This window comes from Phyllobates terribilis, unplaced genomic scaffold (assembly GCF_046119375.1).
Source record: "Phyllobates terribilis strain yellow unplaced genomic scaffold, ASM4611937v1 Scaffold_3__8_contigs__length_932513732, whole genome shotgun sequence".
In the NCBI taxonomy this organism is placed as follows: Eukaryota; Metazoa; Chordata; class Amphibia; order Anura; family Dendrobatidae; genus Phyllobates; species Phyllobates terribilis.
Genome location: NW_027362763.1, coordinates 237,858,585 through 237,880,083, shown reverse-complemented (window position 1 = coordinate 237,880,083; position 21,499 = coordinate 237,858,585).

The window sequence follows — 21,499 nt, the reverse complement described above, 5'->3', positions numbered from 1 at the left end:
CTTAGAGAGGGGGAACTAAGTAGTGGATGGGTGGAGGACGTAGATCCTGGGAGCACTGGAGTAGGAGTATAAAACAGTACTCCATCTTAGAGAGTGAGTTCAGTCGGAGGAGTAGTGAGGAGGAGACAGGGGGCAGAGGCTCCGTACGAGCTCTGCTCCGCAGGCAGGCCTAGTTAGGAGGCCTGAGCCTGAAAGGAGAGAACAGAGGAAAGAGGGAGCAGGAAGGCTCCAGGACGAGAGGAGAAGGGACCCCAGGGGTACGGGCCATGCAGTAAGCCACCCGTACGCCCGCTGCTACCGGGAGGTAGAGGGGTCAGGCCAGAGAAGGGGAACCTTGTCCCCCAACCAGCAGAGACTACAGGACTCAACTGGGAATTGGAGGCTGCAGGACTTTAAGTACAGCAGGCCGTCCACACCAGCCACTAGGAAAGTAGCCACATAGGGCCCAGGGGACGGAACATACGTTGCCCGCTAAGGCCCGAGGACACTGGACAGAGGTGCCGCTAGGTGTGAGGTACAAGGAAAGAGGCCAGAGAGGACACACAGAAGGGGGTCCTGATAAATACTCTGGAGATATCTGAGGGTCGTCCGAGCCCCTCACTGCGTGAACACAGGACGCCGCGGGCCTTGCACTGCCGCCTGTAAACTGTAACTGCTATAATCGTAAGTAAAGACCCTGGGACTGCACCATCTTGTCTCTGTGTTCCTTGCGGCGCCAGCACTCACAGCACTAGAACGCCCGGCACTATCACCACCATCATCCAGTCACGCTGCCCTGAAGCTACACTCCTCCTGTGGGGAGTCACATTACCTTGCTGCACATACCACCAGCTTCAGCGGACTGCTCCACAACGGCGGTTACCAATAACCGCATTCCACAGGTGGCGTAGTCGGACTAGTTAAAACAGATACACATAGACTACCCTGGTTTGACCGCCCTGTGTTACGGACCGGGTCACCGCCACGGTGACTACAACCCCAAGCATCAACAGGCCCGGCTCCGGGTATCCCCACGGCCCAGGGGGCGCGTCAACTTTGGCGTAGTCGGCAGGATACGTAACCAGCCCGTAATCATCGGGTAATGTGTGCCTAAAGACTGTTTCACTGTACTGAATGTGGCGCCCGCCCCAGAAGAACGTACGCCATTATGTGCGAGTCAAAAGGTGACAAAAAACCACCTCCCATCGTGGGCCAGGTTCCAGAATGGCGCCAAAAGCGGAGCCCGCCCCAACCAACAGTGATCATGTATGTGGATGTGTCCATCGACGGGGGGGCTTCCCTTGGAAGTGACCGACAGCAAACTGCCCTGGAACTACCCCCGAAAGGGGAGGGGAGGCAGGAAAATAGGGAGACAAGATGTGGTCTGGACCAGTCCAGGCAGGCCGCACCCGGGGAAGGACATGGACCGTGACAGCTCCGGAGACCCTGCCAGCGGCATGCTGCCGGCCGAAGCGCCATATACCCTGGAGGAGCTGATGGCTAAGCTCCCCCGGGAGGATGCCGAGTTCCTCCGTGCCGGCATGGAAGATCTGGGCCGGAGGATGGCCAGGGCGCAGCGAGACGCCATCGCGGATTGGAAGAGGGAGATGGAGCAAAGGATGGCGGTCCGGCAGCTAGCAATGCTGCCCAGCACCGGCAGCGCCCCAGCCTCCAAGGACCGGGATCGAGGTCAGGAGGCCGAGTCTGATGCAGGAGCGGCCGCAGGAGCAGGTAGGAGAAGTCCCCCTGTCCCAGACGCTGTAAGCGTCGACCTGCTCCTGGGCCCCCTGGTGGAGTCGCAGATCCCGGGCATCACCGAAGCTGTCCCATATCCGATGCCAGAGCCAGGCCCTTTAATCCAGGGTGAGACCGCCACGTGCCCACCATGCATGTACCAGGGCGCGCCAGTTCTAAGGTGCCCCTTATTGGTTTTATAAGAACTACGAGTGACCTCAGAACAAAAACGCGTTGGAGGTGGCCGAAGACGTGGTCCAACATCCGGATAATCAATGCCCTGTAGCCACCCCAGGGCCTCCCTTGAGGGTTTGGGACGGGTCCCTCATGTTCGTGTTTGCAAGTTTGCACTTTAAAAGAAAAAGGACACCTGGTTGCAAAGTGCACTGTGACCGGTTAATAAGAGTTTTATATAAAGAGATGTGTTGATGTGACAAATGTTGATAATATATGAAGAATGTTTTATACGTAAAGGAAGTGTTTTATAATGTCTTATATGTGTGAAGAAATGTTTTATATGTGTAAAGAGATATGTCCTTTAAAAAGTGTTTATAATGTTTTTGGTAAAAGTAAATGTAACCAGCAACGTTAAAAGAAGTATGCCTCCCATAAAGGGAAGAAGAGATATTTATGATCTTGTATGCGGACATGTCCTAAAATTTTGCATGTCTTTTAAAATTGTCTTTTACTCTGTTCCAGCCCGCGGACGTGCTGTGTTTTACCAGGGGGGTGTGTGGCGCCCCTGAGGGTACGGTCACCACAGAGGTATTGCATCTCATCCAGGGGTGTGGTATCTCACTCTCAGGTAAGGAAGGAGTATGGCTCAGGACCCTAACACTACATCCACTACACCACATTTCCGGGGGACAGGGCGAGATTGCTCCTACGGGAGAGCACAGTCCCTGATCCCTGGCTGGAGTGGGGAGGAACCACTTAGAGAGGGGGAACTAAGTAGTGGATGGGTGGAGGACGTAGATCCTGGGAGCACTGGAGTAGGAGTATAAAACAGTACTCCATCTTAGAGAGAGTGAGTTCAGTCGGAGGAGTAGTGAGGAGGAGACAGGGGGCAGAGGCTCCGTACGAGCTCTGCTCCACAGGCAGGCCTAGTTAGGAGGCCTGAGCCTGAAAGGAGAGAACAGAGGAAAGAGGGAGCAGGAAGGCTCCAGGACGAGAGGAGAAGGGACCCCAGGGGTACGGGCCGTGCAGCAAGCCACCCGTATGCCCGCTGCTACCGGGAGGTAGAGGGGTCAGGCCAGAGAAGGGGAACCTTGTCCCCCAACCAGCAGAGACTACAGGGCTCAACTGGGAACCGGAGGCTGCAGGACTTTAAGTACAGCAGGCCGTCCACACCAGCCACTAGGAAAGTAGTCACATAGGGCCCAGGGGACGGAACATACGTCGCCCGCTAAGGCCCGAGGACACTGGACAGAGGTGCCGCTAGGTGTGAGGTACAAGGAAAGAGGCCAGAGAGGACACACAGAAGGGGGTCCTGATAAATACTCTGGAGATATCTGAGGGTCGTCCGAGCCCCTCACTGCGTGAACACAGGACGCCGCGGGCCTTGCACTGGCACCTGTAAACTGTAACTGCTATAATCATAAGTAAAGACCCTGGGACTGCACCATCTTGTCTCTGTGTTCCTTGCGGCGCCAGCACTCACAGCACTAGAACGCCCGGCACTATCACCACCATCATCCAGTCACGCTGCCCTGAAGCTACACTCCTCCTGTGGGGAGTCACATTACCTTGCTGCACATACCACCATCTTCAGTGGACTGCTCCGCAGCGGCGGTTACCAATAACCGCATTCCACAGGTGGCGTAGTCGGACTAGTTAAAACAGATACACATAGACTACCCTGGTTTGACCACCCTGGGTTATTGACCGGGTCACCGCCACGGTGACTACAATCCCCAGCATCAACAGGCCCGGCTCTGGGTATCCCCACAGCCCAGGGGGCGCGTCATATGCTTGGCCTATTTTATGGAATATGATTAACAAGATGATGAATAGGCTGCAAAGACTTCAAAACATTTACTATGCCTGCCCATTTTCAGTTAAAAATGTTGTTTTTCTAAGACCTCTCTGTTCATTGGAGAAGAATCAATGAACTTGAGGTTAGCATGGACTGGTTCATTGGAGAGCATTAGTGTCTAGAAGATGGTACAGCTTGAGCATTGCAGGAGAGGCAGTGATTAAGGATGGAGAGTGCAGCACAGGGCTTGTGGAGGTGCTGCACATTGGGTCACCTGAAACTCTTTAGGAGACCGACTCGGCAAAAGTTATTAATTTGATATTGCTGAGCAAAGCCAGGAGGTTGTCACAGAGGGCAGATGATGAGCTAACCTGGGTGTTTGACTCCACTTTAGAGACGTGTACTAGCATAGTCTTATCTTGAAAGAGGATAGCTTGCAGAATTCTGTGAAGGCTGCCGCTCACGTGGTGTTTTCTCAAAATGTTGTTTGCCTGGACTAGTAAGTTCTGGAGAGTCTGATGGCTGTGAAAGACATCAAATCACCAGGAGGCCAAAAGCATGTTAAGTGGTACTAGACTTATAACCAGGGAAAGCTACTACAGATACTCCTGGGCTGTGTGAAACATTAACCTTGGGAGAACTGGATGTCAATGTGTAGGTGAAGGGTGGGTCCCCTTAGGACTGTAGTGTGACATAATTAATTCAGTTCTGAAGTGCAGTGAACTGGACATAAGTGTGGTAGGGCAGGGTCGATTGTAACGGGGATTTTAGGAACAGGGTTTGAAATACGTAGTAATGACTTACTTCTTGTTTACATTCTTGTGTTGAAAAGTTAAATTAAATATGAGTTGACTTTAAAGCATGACACGACAAGGTCTGGAAATGTACAGCCAACATAGTCTTCATTTCCCTGTGGTGTTCAAAATGTTACATTCTAAACACTATTCAAGTTGTGTTCTAGAACATTCAAACAATACCGCCTAGAGTGAATTGCAAGAGAGGAACTCTTCAGTACGATATGAGATCTGTACCCCTTAAGTTTTTTACTAGAAAGAAAAAGTAAAGCCCTTCTATTCTAACCAACTTTGGCCTGTAACTGTTTCTTCCATGGTAAGCAGAAGAAATAATAAAAATAATAAAAGAGATGGACCACTCTAATAGACTAACATCTTGCACCATCTGTAAAAAGCCGCAACCTGAATGTACTAGTTTTTTCAGGTTAACCTAGTAAAAAGACTATTAAATTCTCCTACAACATATTTTAGCATATGTAGCTAATACAGTTTAGGTTTAAAACATGAATGGTTCATATTACAATACTGATTCTTGCTCTGGGGGTGGGGGGGGTCCTTTTGTGGAAGGAAAATGTGGAAGGAAACTCAAAAAAGCCAAGTAAGCAGAGGAAGAGGAAACATACATCAAACACATGAACTCTATTCAGACGTTGGTTAGATTTTGACTTAAAGGGGTTGTCTCATGTGGCTCATTTATGGAATATTGAAGTGCCACAAATTGCTTTTGCTCCCTTTAGGAACTTATACATCTTATTGTTCTGTGCAGCACTGATCTTCAAAGGATGAATAGCTCAGCATTGAAAGCCAAAGAGTTTGAACAATAGAGTAAATACATGTTCCATTTTTCTTTAGTGAAACTTTTACTTTTCTTCATTTGTGCTTCCAGGGTTTAATTAGTTAAAATTGACTTCTGCATCTTCGATTGCTGTGTCTGTCTTTGTGGCTCGATAGAAGTAAAGTGTCAACTCAAGACTTAATAAGTAATAAGGAGAATACGGCAGGCACACAATTAATGAGATCTTTCTACCCCGGGCTTTAGATTATAGGGTTTTCTTACTGTATTCTATTTCAAAAATCACCCACTCCAAATTGAAAAACACAGAACATCCTGAAATCTTTTCTCCGTGACATTAAATAATATTGTTTCTGAGTAGCAGTGTCTGAAAGTTTGTTAAATTCTACTCTGGTGGCATTAAAACTCTGTAGTGTTACATTATAAAAGTGTAGTGTTACATTAGCTCCACAAAAATTACAGTTACTGTACAGGGTTGGCCACAAAAAAACTCAGGTCTTGACATCAAGGGCAGAACATGTGCAATGGGTGTTGGATCCCAGAAAGTGACATTAAAGAGGTTGTCCGGTCTAAATTGATAAGTCTGAAGTCACTCTGTGTGACTGCGGACTTAAGAATCCCTCCAGCACACGCACAGTGCGCTGCGGGGATTCGCCGGTTTCTGAGCTAGGAACGGCGGGTGATGTATCCGTTATACATACAACTGACCAGAGCCCGACTAGTGGGCGTGGCCTCCCTCTCCATACATTTGTATTGAGCAATGCCACTCTTCGTCTAGTGACATGACCGACTAGTATATGTAGTGAGGCCATGCCCACTAATCAGGCTTTGGTCAGGAGGATGCATAACGCAGACGTTCCCGCCACTCTTGGCTCATAAACCGGCGAATCCATGCAGCGCACAGTGGGTGCGCTGAGAGGATTCATAAGTCTGCAGTCACACAGAGTGACTATAGATTAATTGTTTTGGACTGGACAACCCCTTTGCGCCATTCTGTCTTACCCAAGAGGGTTAGGGCAGAAAAATAAATCTTCCCTATGGGAGAAAGAAAGCCTAATAATTACTGTACTTGATTTATCATGGACCTTCAAGATCAGGGATGAAAAGTCCAGCAGAGTTTTCCATTTTTTGCTTCATTTAGTACATAACATAGTAGTCTGTGTTACTAAAATGATGGCTTGTCCGTGCAACGATACTTTAGAATTTGTAACACTGAAATCATGAAATCCATCAATCGCTATGATGAAAATGGTTCTCATAATGACTGCCTCAATAAAGTAAGAACAGCAATTACCTCTGCTTCAGAGGATAACTTCATCAAAGTTACCAGCCTCAGAAACCGCAAATTTACAGGACCTTAGATGATGCCCAGTCATAAAGTGGCAGACACATCTCAACATCAACTATCGAAAGGAGACTGGAAGAAGCGCAATACTTTTTTGGTTTAATTTCTGCAAATAAAACATTACTGAGGTCTGCAAACAAAAAGAAGAGACTTGTAACCAAGACTTGTGCCAAGTAACAAAAGGACACATTAGACCAGTGTAAATTTTACGGTGATCTGATGAGACAAAATTGGAAAATTTTTGGTACAAACCACCATGTCTTCGTGAAACACGAAAAACATGAGCAGAATTTCTACAAGTGTGGTGCCATCCCTGAAACATTGAGGGGAATGTGTGATGGGGTGTGTGTTTTTTTGGTGATGCTGTTGGTGATTTAGGGCACACTTACCCAGAATTGATAGCACAGGATTCTGCAATGACATGCCATCCCATTTGGTTTGCATTTAGTGGGACTATCATTTGTGCTGCAATATAAAATTGACCCAAAACAGCACAGGCTATTAGAGATGAGCGTTGTTCTACTCGAACTGTTCGCCAATCTCAAATTCGAGCTGTTTTGGGCGGTGTTCGAGCCGTTCGGCGAACACGAACAATTTGAGAAAAATTCGGCTGTTCGAGGTTATGTTCGATAACTGTTCGTGCACCAAAATCATAACTGTATTTTTTCTCAGTAATGATGAAAATTAATGTTAATACGCAGTTTGAGTGTACAGCGGGGTGGGGGGAGGGGCAGGGGATGGATCTCTGCAGGAACAATGAAGATCTCCATTTTTTTTTCTCTTTCCCGCATTTGCAGTGGGGAGGTGCAATCTGTCAGCCTATCAGCAGCGCACACACGGAGCGAAGTGCTTTTTTTCACAAAAGCAAGGGCATGTGTCATTGGCAGTGTATGTCACATGTCCTTGCCCTATAAGACCAAGCCATTTTCCCCGTCGCCACCATTTTCTCACTGCTGCAGCTGCGAGTTAGACGGCACCGCTGTTGCTGTGTGCGCTATACCTTGTTAATTTCAAGCCAATTTTCGCACAAATCTACAGATAGCTTGGGAGTAGGGAATAGTTGTGATTGCAGTCCTTTTAAGGACTAGGTTACAGCATTTCCTACGACTTTTATCAGGGAGGTCTGTGCTCTTAAATAGATAGATTGTGGGAGTAAAGACTAATTGTAATTGGAGTCCTTTTCAGGACTAGGTTACATCAGTTCCTATCAGTTTTTGCCAGGCAGGTCTGTGTCAGTGCTGTGCAAGTTTTTTTCACAGCATTTGGCTGAATCTAGCAAAGCTAATCCTTTTTGGCCTATTGCAGAGTGTGTTAGTCAGTGGAGTAGCCTATCTGTGTTGCAAGATATACCACCTGTGTATAGAATACCAATTTTTTTACTGCACCTAGTGAAGTAAAATCTTTTGGGCATAGCATCATTCTATTAGTCCATCTATACTGACCTCCATCAGGTTGCAAACTGAATATAATTTTTTTCTGCATCTAGCTCTGAAAAAATATTTGGCCTTCTAGCAGTGTGTCGGACTTTCTCTATTAGTCCATCTATACTGACCTCCATCAGGTTGCAAATTAAAAATAATTTTTATCTGCATCTACAGTACCTCTGAAAAAATATTTGGGCTTCTAGCTGTGTGTGGGACTTGTTGTATTAGTCCATCTATACTGACCTCCATCAGGTTGCAAACTGAATATATTTTTTTCTGCATCTACCTCTGAAAAAATATTGGGCTTCTAGCTGTGTGTGGGACTTGTTGTATTAGTCCATCTATACTGACCTCCATCAGGTTGCAAACTGAATATATTTTTTTCTGCATCTACCTCTGAAAAAATATTGGGCTTTTAGCTGTGTGTGGGACTTGTTGTATTAGTCCATCTATACTGACCTCCATCAGGTTGCAAACTGAATATATTTTTTTCTGCATCTACCTCTGAAAAAATATTGGGCTTCTAGCTGTGTGTGGGTCTTGTTCTATTAATCCATCTATACAGACCTCCATCAGGTTGCAAACTGAATATAATTTTTTTCTGCATCTAGCTCTGAAAAAATATTTGGCCTTCTAGCAGTGTGTGGGACTTGTTCTATTAGTCCACCTATATTGACCTCCATCAGGTTGCAAATTCAAAATAATTTTTTGTATGCATCTAGCTCTGAAAAAATATTTGGCCTTCTAGCAGTGTGTCGGACTTTCTCTATTAGTCCATCTATACTGACCTCCATCAGGTTGCAAATTAAAAATAATTTTTATCTGCATCTACAGTACCTCTGAAAAAATATTTGGGCTTCTAGCTGTGTGTGGGACTTGTTGTATTAGTCCATCTATACTGACCTCCATCAGGTTGCAAACTGAATATATTTTTTTCTGCATATACCTCTGAAAAAATATTGGGCTTCTAGCTGTGTGTGGGACTTGTTGTATTAGTCCATCTATACTGACCTCCATCAGGTTGCAAACTGAATATATTTTTTTCTGCATCTACCTCTGAAAAAATATTGGGCTTCTAGCTGTGTGTGGGACTTGTTGTATTAGTCCATCTATACTGACCTCCATCAGGTTGCAAACTGAATATATTTTTTTCTGCATCTACCTCTGAAAAAATATTGGGCTTCTAGCTGTGTGTGGGACTTGTTGTGTTAGTCCATCTATACTGACCTCCATCAGGTTGCAAACTGAATATATTTTTTTCTGCATCTACCTCTGAAAAAATATTGGGCTTCTAGCTGTGTGTGGGTCTTGTTCTATTAATCCATCTATACAGACCTCCATCAGGTTGCAAACTGAATATAATTTTTTTCTGCATCTACCTCTGAAAAAATATTGGGCTTCTAGCTGTGTGTGGGACTTGTTGTATTAGTCCATCTATACTGACCTCCATCAGGTTGCAAATTGAATATAATTTTTTTCTGCATCTAACCCAGCCAATAGTTTTGGCCTAATACCACAGTTTGGCCACTCAGCTCTGCTCGGTTACCATCCATTGTTTTTTTGTGCAAACAACTCCAGAGTTGTGAATTAGTTAACCACCAAAATGAGTGGAAAAAGGCCTGCTGCTGGTGGAAAGGGGAATAGGCGTGTTGGGAAGGGGAAAAAAGGTTGTGTCCGTGGGGTAGGTGTTAAAGCAACAGTAACATCTGCAGAAGAAAGACCATCTTCCAGCCAAACTAAAATGTCTACTTCTTTTAGCGGACAATGTGATAAGATCCCTTTCTTACGGCCACGCCAATCGCTACAAATTCCAGATGAGGCACAAAAACAGCAGGTGCTTCAACGGATATCAAGTGCTCCTTTAAGTGGGCTCTCCTCCACATCAACTTCAACATCACAAATACTCCAGTCCTCAAAGGTGTCACCCCAATCGCACTTGCTTCCTCACAGCTCCCAAATCTCCAGCTGCCCGTCTGAGTATGAGGTAGAACAGATGGTTGAGTCTGCAGAGCTGTTTACTCATACTATAGCCTGGGAATCAGAGGTCGACTCCAGCGCTTCTGTGAATCCAGACGAGGAAATGATCTGCACTGATGCCCAGAATCTTTATGAGTCGGATCCAGGACCAGACGCAGAAGGTTCTGACCATAATGTAGACCCTCATTCCCAAACTGTAACTCCTGTTGGTGGAGACAATGAGGAAGACGATGATAAGACTCAAATACCTGATTGGAGCGACAACTTTAGTTTTTTGTCAGGGCAGGAACAGGTTGGCTCTGAGGACGACGGGTGTGATAACGCACAGGGTGATGATGATGAGGTTGGAGATCCCACTTACTGTCAACCCACAGTCAGCCAAGAGATGAGGTCAGCAGAGGAGGTGGAGGAAGATGCTAGTGACGACGAGGTCAGGTTGCGCCTTCCTGGACAGAGACGTAGTACTGGAAGCACGTCAACAACTGCATCTTCAAACACAACTCTGCCTCTCACCACAAGTCGTGGTGGCTCTTCAGGTCGCATGGGTGCTAAGCCTTGCATAGCCTGGGCATTTTTTCAGATCGATAAAGATGACCCAACTCGTGTTATCTGTAACATTTGTCAGCAAAAGCTAAGTAGAGGCCAAAAAATACATAGTTTGAGTACTTCATGCATGAACCGGCACATGGACATGAAGCATAAGTTGCAGTGGGAAGCTCAGTGTGCTACAATGCGGCCTAGCCAGCCGGGCCAACCACCGTCTGCCATATCTTGTGCATCCGCGGCCTCTTCATCCTCTGTGACTGGGGGGACAGCAGTCACACCTGTTTTGGGGCGCAGACCTGCCACCTCTTTACCCGCAACAGCCAGCGTGATTGGCAGGTCATCATTTTCTTTGGAGGTGGGAACACCAGCTGGTGTTGAGCGCTGTCCGACATCGATAGCACCACCTTTGGATCAAGGCAACCTAACATGTCCGCCTGCATCTTCCTCACAGACCGGCAGTTTGCCGGGGACACCCTTATCAACCCTGTCTAAGCACAATAGCCAGCCCTTGGTCCCTCAGATGTGGACAAGTAAAAGACCATTTCCTCCTAGCCATGAGAAAGCTAAGAGGTTGAATTTCACCATCTGCAAGCTCTTGGCTACAGAAATGCTGCCTTTCCGCCTGGTGGACACAGAGGATTTTCGAGACCTTATGTCCGTCGCAGTGCCCCAGTACCAGATGCCCAGTCGGCACTACTTCTCAAAGAAAGGTGTGCCTGCGCTCCACCAGCATGTCGCACACAACATCACCGCTTCTTTGAGAAACTCTGTGTGTGACAGGGTGCATTTCACCACAGACACTTGGACGAGTAGGCATGGACAGGGGCGTTACATGTCGCTGACTGGGCACTGGGTAACTATGGTGACAGCAGGACAAGGGGCTGCTGTCCAAGTCTTGCCATCCCCACGAGTTGTGCGTCAATCCTCTTTATGTCAAAGTTCCTCCACTGCTTCTGCCTCCTCAACCTCCTCTCGGTCTTCCACCTGCACCCAAAGCCTGTCTGGTCATGCCACAAGCTTTCTAACTGCGCAGAAGGGATCCTGCACACCTCCTTACTATGCTGGCAGTAGGGCTCAACGTCATCAGGCGGTTTTTACATTGAAATGTCTGGGAAATGTGAGTCACACAGCTGAGGAGTTGTGGTCAGCTCTGGAGAACCAATTTCATGAATGGTTGTCTCCACTGGACCTGAAACCAGGGAAGGCCGTGTGCGACAATGCTGCAAACCTGGGTGCGGCCCTTCGCCGGGGCAATGTCACACACGTGCCTTGTATGGCTCACGTGTTGAACCTGGTTGTCCAGCAATTTTTAGCCCACTATCCCAGACTAGATGGCCTTCTGCAGAGGGCACGGTCGCTGTGTGCTCACTTCCGCCGTTCGCATCCCGCAGCTCAGCGACTTACATCTCTACAGAAGTCGTTGGGCCTGCCACTTCACCGGCTAAAATGCGATGTGCCTACCCGGTGGAATTCAACTCTGCACATGTTGCAGCGACTGTGGCAGCACCGACAAGCCCTGGTGCAATACGTTCTGACGTATAGCCTGGGCCAACGAGATTCAGAGGTGGGGCAAATCACGCTGGAGGAGTGATCTCAGATCAGGGACCTATGCACCCTTCTGCACAGTTTTGAAATGGCGACGAAGATATTTAGTGCTGACGATGCCATTATCAGCATGACTATTCCGGTGATTTACATGCTGGCGCACATGATAAACAGAATTCGGAGTCAGGTGGTGGCACAAGAGGAGGTGGAGGAAGTAGAGGAGGAGGAGTTGTATGCGGAAGGGCTAACATCTGCAAGGCCCAGACGGTCGGCAGCACCAAGGCGGCAGGCATGTGAGGGTGGGGGAGATGGTTTTACCAGGGCGCATGGTAGCAGCCAAACTAGTGAGGAAGGTGCAGGAGCCCAGGAAGAAGTGGAGGACGAACTGATGGAAGACTCATCAGATGAGGGAGACCTTGATCACATTTCTGTTGTGCGAGGTTGGGGGGAGAGGACAGAGGAAGGAAGCATGATTGTTACCTCGCCACCAACACAACAGGGACTTGGTGCTCCTGGATGCGCAACACACATGAGTGCCTTCTTGCTGCACTACCTGCAACATGACCCTCGAATTGTGAGAATTAGAAATAATCCTGACTACTGGGTTGCCACACTGTTAGATCCCCGGTACAAAAGTAAATTTGCAGAAATTATTCCTGCCATAGAAAGGGATGCACGCATGCAGGAGTATCAGCAGAGACTGTTGCAGAATCTTACATGTGCTTTTCCACAAAATACCAGTGGTGCACGTAGTGAATCTCACAGTTCCAACTTGCCAACCGTGGGACCGTCAAGTGTTCAGCACTCAAACCGTAACAGAACCACAGTATCTGCTGGTAACATCAATTTTGCGGAATCATTTCACCACTTTTTTAGCCCATCCTTTGCAAGGCCACAGGAGACAAGAAGCCTGACACATAGTCAACGCCTAGAGACGATGGTACAGGAGTATCTCCAAGTAAACATTGAAGCCACGACTGTGTCACTGGACCCTTGCTCTTTTTGGGCTTCCAATCTGGATAAATGGCCGGAGCTAGCCACTTACGCCTTAGAGATCTTGTCATGCCCCGCAGCCAGCGTTCTGTCTGAACGTGTGTTCAGCGCTGCTGGTGGTGTGCTGACAGATAAGCGCACGCGGCTCTCCACTGATAATGTAGACAGACTCACGTTCATAAAGATGAACAAATCATGGATCCGAAACGACTTTTCTACCCCTGTGTCATCCTGGGGAGAGTAAAAGCTTGATGATTGGTTAAAATCACCCTACCAACCGTTTTAAGCTTTCAAATTACTAATCATGTTTATCTGTATCTTGGCTGGAAAATAATTTGGGCTTTGTAGCAGTGTGCAGCACTGATCCTATTAGGCCATCTATACTAAAGCTTCACCAGATTTAAAATTAAAAATAATTTTTAGCTGCATCTAGCCCGGAAAATAATTTTGGGGCTCCGAGATGCGCAAGACACATAAGTGCCTTCTTGCTGCACTACCTGCAGCATGACCCTCATATTGTCAGAATTCGAAGTAATCATGACTACTGGGTTGCCACACTCTTAGATCCCCCAAACTTTTCGATCAACCTTTTCATTTTAATAAAGACCAAAAAAATGGTCATTTTTGAAATTATAAGCATTAGCAGGTTGTTAGAAACTGAAATCAAACAGTTTTCAACTCAAAACTTTATTCTAGGTGATGTTACATTTTCACATAGGACCCCTTGTTCGAAAGGAGCTTCTGAACTCTCTCGTCCATTGAATTTGTCAGGTTTTGGATGGTTTCTGCTTCAATTGTTTTGCATGAGGACAGAATACCCTCCCAGAGCTGTTGCTTAGATGTGAACTGCCTCCCGCCATCATAGACACTCCTTTTAATGATGCTCCAAAGGTTCTGAATGGGGTAGAGGTCAGGGGAGCATGGGGGTCACACCATAAGTTTGTCCCCATTGATGCCCATATCAGCCAGAGATGCAGATGTTTTATGTGCAGCATGAGATGGTGCATTATCATGCAGAAAAATGATCTTGCTGTGAAATACACGGTTCTTCTTCTTGAACCATGGCAGGAAGTGCTGTTTGAGAAAATCCACATACATTATGGAGTTCATCTTTAGCGCCTTCAGGGATCCTAAAGGGGCCGACAATCTCTCTCCCCATGATTCCAGCCCAAAACATTACTCCACCTCCTCCTTGTTGGCGCTGTAGCCGTGTTTGCGTGGGGTGTCCATCAACCAGCCATCCTCCACTCCATCCATCTGGACCATCGAGCGCTGCACGGCACTCATCCGTGAACAAAACTGTTTTGAAATCAGTCTTCATGTAATGTTTGGCCCACTGGAGCCGTTTCTGCTTGTGTGAAGTGGATAGAGGAGGTCGACAGGATGGCGTATGCACAGCTGCAAACCTCTGAAGGACCCTGCATCTTGTTGTTCGGGGGACGTTGGAGGCACAAGCAGCTTCAAAAACTTGTCTGCTGCTATGACAAGGCTTTTTTGCCGCTGCTCTTTCAACCTGACGTAATTGCCTGTAGGAAAGAGTCCTCAATTTGCCCTTATCAGCACGCACACGTGTGTACTGTGAATCAGCTACATACTTCTTGATTGCCAAGACACTTCATCCTGATCATCGCACAATGTTGATTGTAGTCATGCCTTGACCTAAACACTCCACAATTTGTTGCTTCTCAGCAGCCGACACATCCTTTTTCTTTCCCATTTTGGCAGAAAATGTAGGCTGCTTAATAATGTGAGAGAGCCTTCTTAAGTAGTCTTGCCTTTTATTGGACACACCTGCCAAACTAATTAGCACAGGTGTCTGCAATTGCTTACAGTGATATAAAGAGCCCTGACACACATCACCATCAATGAGTTTAACTGACAAACAAACAAATTCTTCCCTTATCACTCCTAAACACTTTTTGCATAATAATTTGGAACGCAGTGTACATGTGCTTTTCCACAAAACACCAGCGGTTCACATAGTGAATCTTACAGTTCTAACTTGCCAACCGTGGTCTGTATGGAGTTGTTCAATAAAGGGCCCAAAATTAAGATAACATAGATGGGAGAGGTCTCTATGAATAGGAATTCCTAAGTATTTGATACCCTGTGAGGGCCAGGCAAAGGGAAAGTTGGACTGGATGGAATCCTATATGGATTTGGGGAGGGAGACATCGAGGGCCTCAGACTTCGCTGCATTGATTTTAAAATTTGACCATGTAACAAAGTGATCTATTTCAGCCATAACAGCATGGATGGATATATGTGATTGAGTGATATATACTAGGACATCATCAGCAAATAGAGAGCACTTGTACTCGGTGCCTCCCACCTCAATCCACCTAATATTGGGGTTATGGCGAATTGATGAGAGCAGGTGCTCCGTCACTAGGATGTATAAGAGAGGGGACAGAGGACATCCCTGCCTTGTCCCATTGGAGATTGTGAAAGGTGATGAAAATGTTCTGACGCACCCCCTGGGCCTTGGGACACCTGGAGCCGGACCCTTTTTGGTGGATGCTGGTGGTTGTAGTCTTCGTGGCGGCGACCCGGTTCCGTGGCTCAGGGCGGTCAAACCAGTGGCGGAACTATTTATGTGGTTTTGATGTTTAAATGTACGACTACGCCACCCGTGGATTGCGGTCAGAGTGAACCGCTGCTACAGGGCAGACCGCTGAGGCTGGTGTTGTGGGTGCAGCAGAGCGTAGCATAACTCCCCACGGGAGGAGTATAGCCTCAGGGCAGTGTATGCGGAGGATGGGGGTGATGGTGCAGGGCAGCAGCAGTAACGACACGGAGTCAGTGATGCAGTTCAGGGCCTTTACTCACAGTTCTTATTATCCAGACCACGTCTGCAGGTAACGGCTGCCCACGTCGTACTGTGCTCACCAGGTGAGGGGCTCAGACAACTCCCAGATAACTTTGGAGCACTTCACAGGACCCCCTTTGTGTGTCCTTTGTCTGGCCTTTCTTACCAACACTTCTGTCCGGCTGCCTCGGGCCTCCTCTTGGTAAACTTGGCGCCAGTTTCCCTGACCCTATGTGGTGCCTTCCTAGCGGGTGTAGCGAGGGGCTGCGCCACATAAAATGTCAGAGCCTCTGGTTTCTAGCTGAGGGTCGTTTCCTGCCTTCACTAGTTCGGGGACCGGTCTCCCCCTTTGGCCTGACCCCTCCACGCAGGTGGATTCGGGCGTGCGGTGGCGACTCGCCCGTCCGCACCCCTGGGATCCCTTCATTCCTCGTTCCTGGAGCCTTCTCCGCTCCTCTTCCTTCCTTCTCCCTCTTCCAGGCCTGGGCCTCTGTTACTATGCCCCCCTCCGGAGCAGAGCTCATGCAGAGCCCCTGCTCCCTGCCACTTCTGCTCAGACTTCTCTGCACTGAACTAAGATGGTGCCCACCTTTTATACTCCCTTCTCAATGCACCCAGGAACTGCTTCCTCCCTGCTCCTGCACTACAGGGTTCCCCTTCCTCAGTGTTCCCTCCCCCCACTCCAGCCAGGGACAGGGACTGTCGTGCCCATCTCAGGGGCATATTGGTCGCCCTGCCCCACGGCAATGTGGTGTAATGCATGCAGGTGTCGGGTCCTGATCCACACTCCATCCTTACCTGAGAGTGAGATATCACACCTCTGGGTGAGGTGCAATACGTCTGTAGCAACCGAGCCCTCAGGGTGCTACAGTTCCATTTATCTTCAGCCTAGGTGACGTATTGTGATACAGGGCCGTGATTTTGGCTATAAAAGGGTCCCCTAGACCCCTACCCCAAGCTTTTTAAGAGAATCATATATGGCGTGCCAGGAGACTCTATGGAATGCTTTCTCAGCATCCAACGAGAGTATCTAATTACAAATTTTTAACTGCATCTAGCCCAGGAAATACTTTGTGCCTAGTAGCAGTGTCTGCTAGTCAGCGGATTATCCCGGCTGTTAAGCAAGCTACACCACCTGTAGTTTAGACACTTAATTTTTTCAAAGGAAATTCTTCGGGACCATGGGATACTTAGTGAAGAGCATCAGGAGGCACCCCAAGGCATAGGGGCTGGGACTGGCAGTAGGATGCCTTGCGGTGGACAGCCGAGCTCGATCCTTATAAAAGCTTTTTAACTGCAGCAGCTTTAGTGGACGCTACTGGAGCTGGAATTACGCGGCTGCTGGCATGAGACTTGCCCTCCAATAGATCCTTGTAAATGGATTTAAAGTGTATTCATTCAAATTAGAGAGACAATTTAAATTAAAAAGCTTAGAGCTGCCTCCACCACAGGGGGGCTCGCTCGACCCACCAGCGGACAGGCACCAGTATTGGGAGAGGGGGGCTGGCCATCAGGGTTCACCGCGGCTCTGGCACAAACCCGGCGACACGGAGGTGGCACGGGCAGGAGCGGACTGGCCGTGTCGGCTTCTCACTTTTTGGATTTTAGAAGGGCATGACATGCCTATATCTGTGTCTCCCCCTCCTTTTACTCCTCCACCTCTTTTATTTTCGCATGACTATATGTACTTGTCACTTTTCCATGTGTTAGTTATGTCTTCTGAGCAGTTTGTCAGCTTTTGGACACCTTTGAAGGTGTTTTCTATGTGTTTCTATGTGTTTTTGTTTGCCTGCCATTGGTTTTAACGGTGTTCGAAGGTGTTCGACGAACAGTTCGACGAACAGTTCGGCGAACACACGGGTGTTCGACGAACCGAACCGAACTCGAACACTACGGGGGTGGCTCAACACTACAGGCTATGTCACCAAGAAGGAGAGGAATGGAATCCTGCTTCTGACAGAAGCATATCTAAGGGAGGGCAGGCAGAGCATTTGGTCCACGCACAGTCGACAGGGATGTGCTGTCAGGTCACCTAATGTGGTAGTCCAGGGTGTCTCCCCGGCGGCTGCATTTTGCTGCCCAACCCCGTAGTAGGAGTCGGCACTTCTAGGTCAGAGCAACGTTAGCAGCGTGATCAAATCAGCTGACGTCACTTACTGGCACCACAAAGGCGCATACAATGTTGGTGGTAAGTGCTCCGATGGAGCTGAAGACACCAAATATTTATTGTAATATGGAGGATGAGGGATATGAGGACAAAGTATGGAGAGTGAGCGAAGGGATGAGTGCAGACACAGTATCAGGAGTGAAGGGGGATAGGTGCAGATGCAGTATGGGGAGCGAGGGTGGGTGGGTGTAGACACAATATGGAAAGCGAGGAGGGAGAGGGGGAATGGGTGCAGACATAGTATGGGGAGTGAAGGGGAATGGATGCAGACACCATATTGGGAGCAAGGGACTGGGGAATGGTTGCAACACAGTATGGGGAGCAAGAGGGGTGGATGCAAACAGAGTATTTGGAGCAAGGGGGATGGGTGCAGACAAAATATTGAGAGTAAGAAAGGAAATTAGGTGCAGACAAAATATGGGCAATGAGGGTCGTGGGTGCAGACAGTATTGGAGGCCAGGGGAAATGGGTGCAGACACAGTATAGGTAGCAAGAAGGGGTAGGTGCAGACACAGTATGGGGAGCGAGGGGGATGGGTGCTGACACAGTATGGGGAGTGAGGGGGGATGGGTGCAGACACTGTATTGAGAGAAAGGGAGGGGGGAATAGGTGCAAGCACAGAATTTGGGTGAAGGAGGGTGGATGGGTGCGGACACAGTATTGAGAGTGAGGGAGGGGCAATGTGTGCAGACAAAGTACGAGGAGTGAAGTGGGGTGGGTGTGGACACAGTATGAAGAGTGAGGGGATGGGTGTGGGCACAGTATGGGGAATGCGTATGCAGTGAGTGGCAGGGCTGCCCAAAATTTGGACGCACCCCAATACCACTTTGAAAATTTGGATGCACCTCAATACTCCTTTAAGGAGACTAAAGGCCCCGTCACACATAACGAGATTGCTAGCGAGATCGCTGCTGTGTCACGGTTTTGGTGACGCAACAGCGACCTCACCAGCGATGTCGCTATGTGTGACACTTTGCAGCGATCAGGCCCCTGCTGTGAGGTCGCTGATCTCTGCAAAGTGTCCTGGACCATTTTTTGGTCGTTGCCCTCCCGCTGGTCAGCACACATCGCTGTGTGTGACCAGCGGGACCAACGATCAGGCTGGTAACCATGATAAACAGCGGGTTACTAGGGGCACACGCGCTCCTAGTAACCCACTGTTTATCATGGTTACTACTCTGCTACCGTGAGCGGTAACCTCCCGCTCATCGTAGCAGGCCCATAACCATGATAAACAGTGGGTTACTAAGTGCGCGTGTGCCCCTAGTAACCCGATGTTTATCATGGTTATGAGCCTGCTACGATGAGTGGGAGGTTACCGCTCACGGTAGCAGAGTAGTAACCATGATAAACAGCGGGTTACTAGGAGCGCGTGTGCCCCTAGTAACCCAATGTTTATCTTAGTTACCAGCCTGCTCCTGCTTCAGCAGCAGGCTGCTAACCAGGAGCAGGACATCGTGGAACGATTCTTTCCACGATGTCGCTGCTCCCTGATCGCTGGTGAGCCTGCCTGTTTGACAGCTCACCAGCGACCACATAGCGACGCAGCAACGATCCCTGACCGGTCGTATAGTTGTCGGGATCGTTGTAGCGTCGCTATGTGTGACGGGGCCTTTAGAGGAGGGCCTCCTGAAAACAATGTTAACATTATTAGGAAGTAGGTCTCCCATTGTGTTTGCCTATGCAGTGAATGCAAGGGTTGCCAAAAATTTGGAGTCACTCCAATGCCCCTTGGAAGAGACAGGGAGGTCAGAGGGCCTCCTGAAAACAATGTTCCCATTAGTAGGAAGTGGGTCTTCCATTCTGTTTGCCTATGCAGTGAATGCAAGGGTTGGCAAAAATTTGGAGGCACTCCAATGCCCCTTGGAAGAGACATAGAGGAGGGCCTCCTGAAAAAAAATGTTCCCATTATTAGGAAGTGGGTCTCCCATAGTGTTGGCCTATGCAGTGAATGCAAGGGCTGCCAAAAATTGGGAGGCACTCCAATACCCCTTGGAAGAGAAATGGAGGTCAGAGGGCCTCCTGAAAACAATGTTCCCATTAGTAGGAAGTGGGTCTTCCATTCTGTTTGCCTATGCAGTGAACGCAAGGGTTGGCAAAAATTTGGAGGCACTCCAATGCCCCTTGGAAGAGACATAGAGGAGGGCCTCCTGAAAAAAAATGTTCCCATTATTAGGAAGTGGGTCTCCCATAGTGTTGGCCTATGCAGTGAATGCAAGGGCTGCCAAAAATTGGGAGGCACTCCAATGCCCCTTGGAAGAGACGTGGAGGAGGGCCTCATAAAAAAATGTTTCCATGAGAAAGGAGCAGGTATCCTATACTTGTAATGCACTAAGTGTATGGGCTGACAAAAATTTACCCCTGGGGGGTATGCATGAACATACTGTAGAGAAAACATTTTTCACGGGCATCATAAACACCCTTTAAAAAAATGATGTGGGTGTTGCATCACGGACCACAGTCACCCTGGTGATATGGTGGTGGAGGATGAGGAGAAGGAGGAGAACAAAAGCAAATAGCCAAAATCAGGAAGCATATACCCATGTGTGGGTGTGAAGAGGTGCATGGGAATACACCTCCCAAAAAAAGACACTGGATTTGAGTTTGTTACGCTGCTATTATTCGGTGGTGTTGAGAAGTCTGGCCCAATCCAGCAGTTGTTCATTTTTTTAAGAGTCAGCCTGTCAGAATTTTCAGTTGACAGGCAGATGCGCTTATCAGTTATAATTCCACCAGCGGCACTAAAAACCCGCTCTGATAAAACGCTGGCGGCAGGGCAGGCCAGGACCTCCAAGGCATAGAGAGCCAGTTCATTCCACGTATCCAGCTTGGATACCCAATAATTATAAGGCACAGAGGAATCACGGACGGCAAGTTACTCCCTCAGCATCTTCCCAAACTTTGAACTCCTTGTGAGAGTACCCCGAGCCTCAGGGCTTGTGCGATGGGAGAGGCTGAGAAAATTCTTCCAGAACTTTGACAGTGTTACCCTGCCTCTGCTGGATTGAAGTTGTGTCTCTCTCGCCTATACTCCTTGGTTGTCCAACGAACTGTGACCTCTGCCGCCAGCATTTTCAGATAGGAGTTTTTTTAATAGTTCTGCAACAAGGGCCTTCTGGTACTGCCCCATTTTTGTAGACATGTCCGCCTCAGAAATAAGAGATATAGACTTCTCCTTGTAGCGTGGGTCTAGAAGCGTCACCAACCAATAATGACTGTCACCCAAAATTTTGAGAACGCGAGGGTCATGGGAAAGGCAGCGCAACATTAACTCAGCCATGCGTGCCAGACTGCTAACAGGCAAGACTTCCGTGTCTTCACCAAGAGGATGACTGACCATGCTCTCCTCCTCCTCCTCTCTGTCCTCTGGCCATCCACGCTGAACAGACGGTATGACAGTTGTGCAGGTAGTACCGTC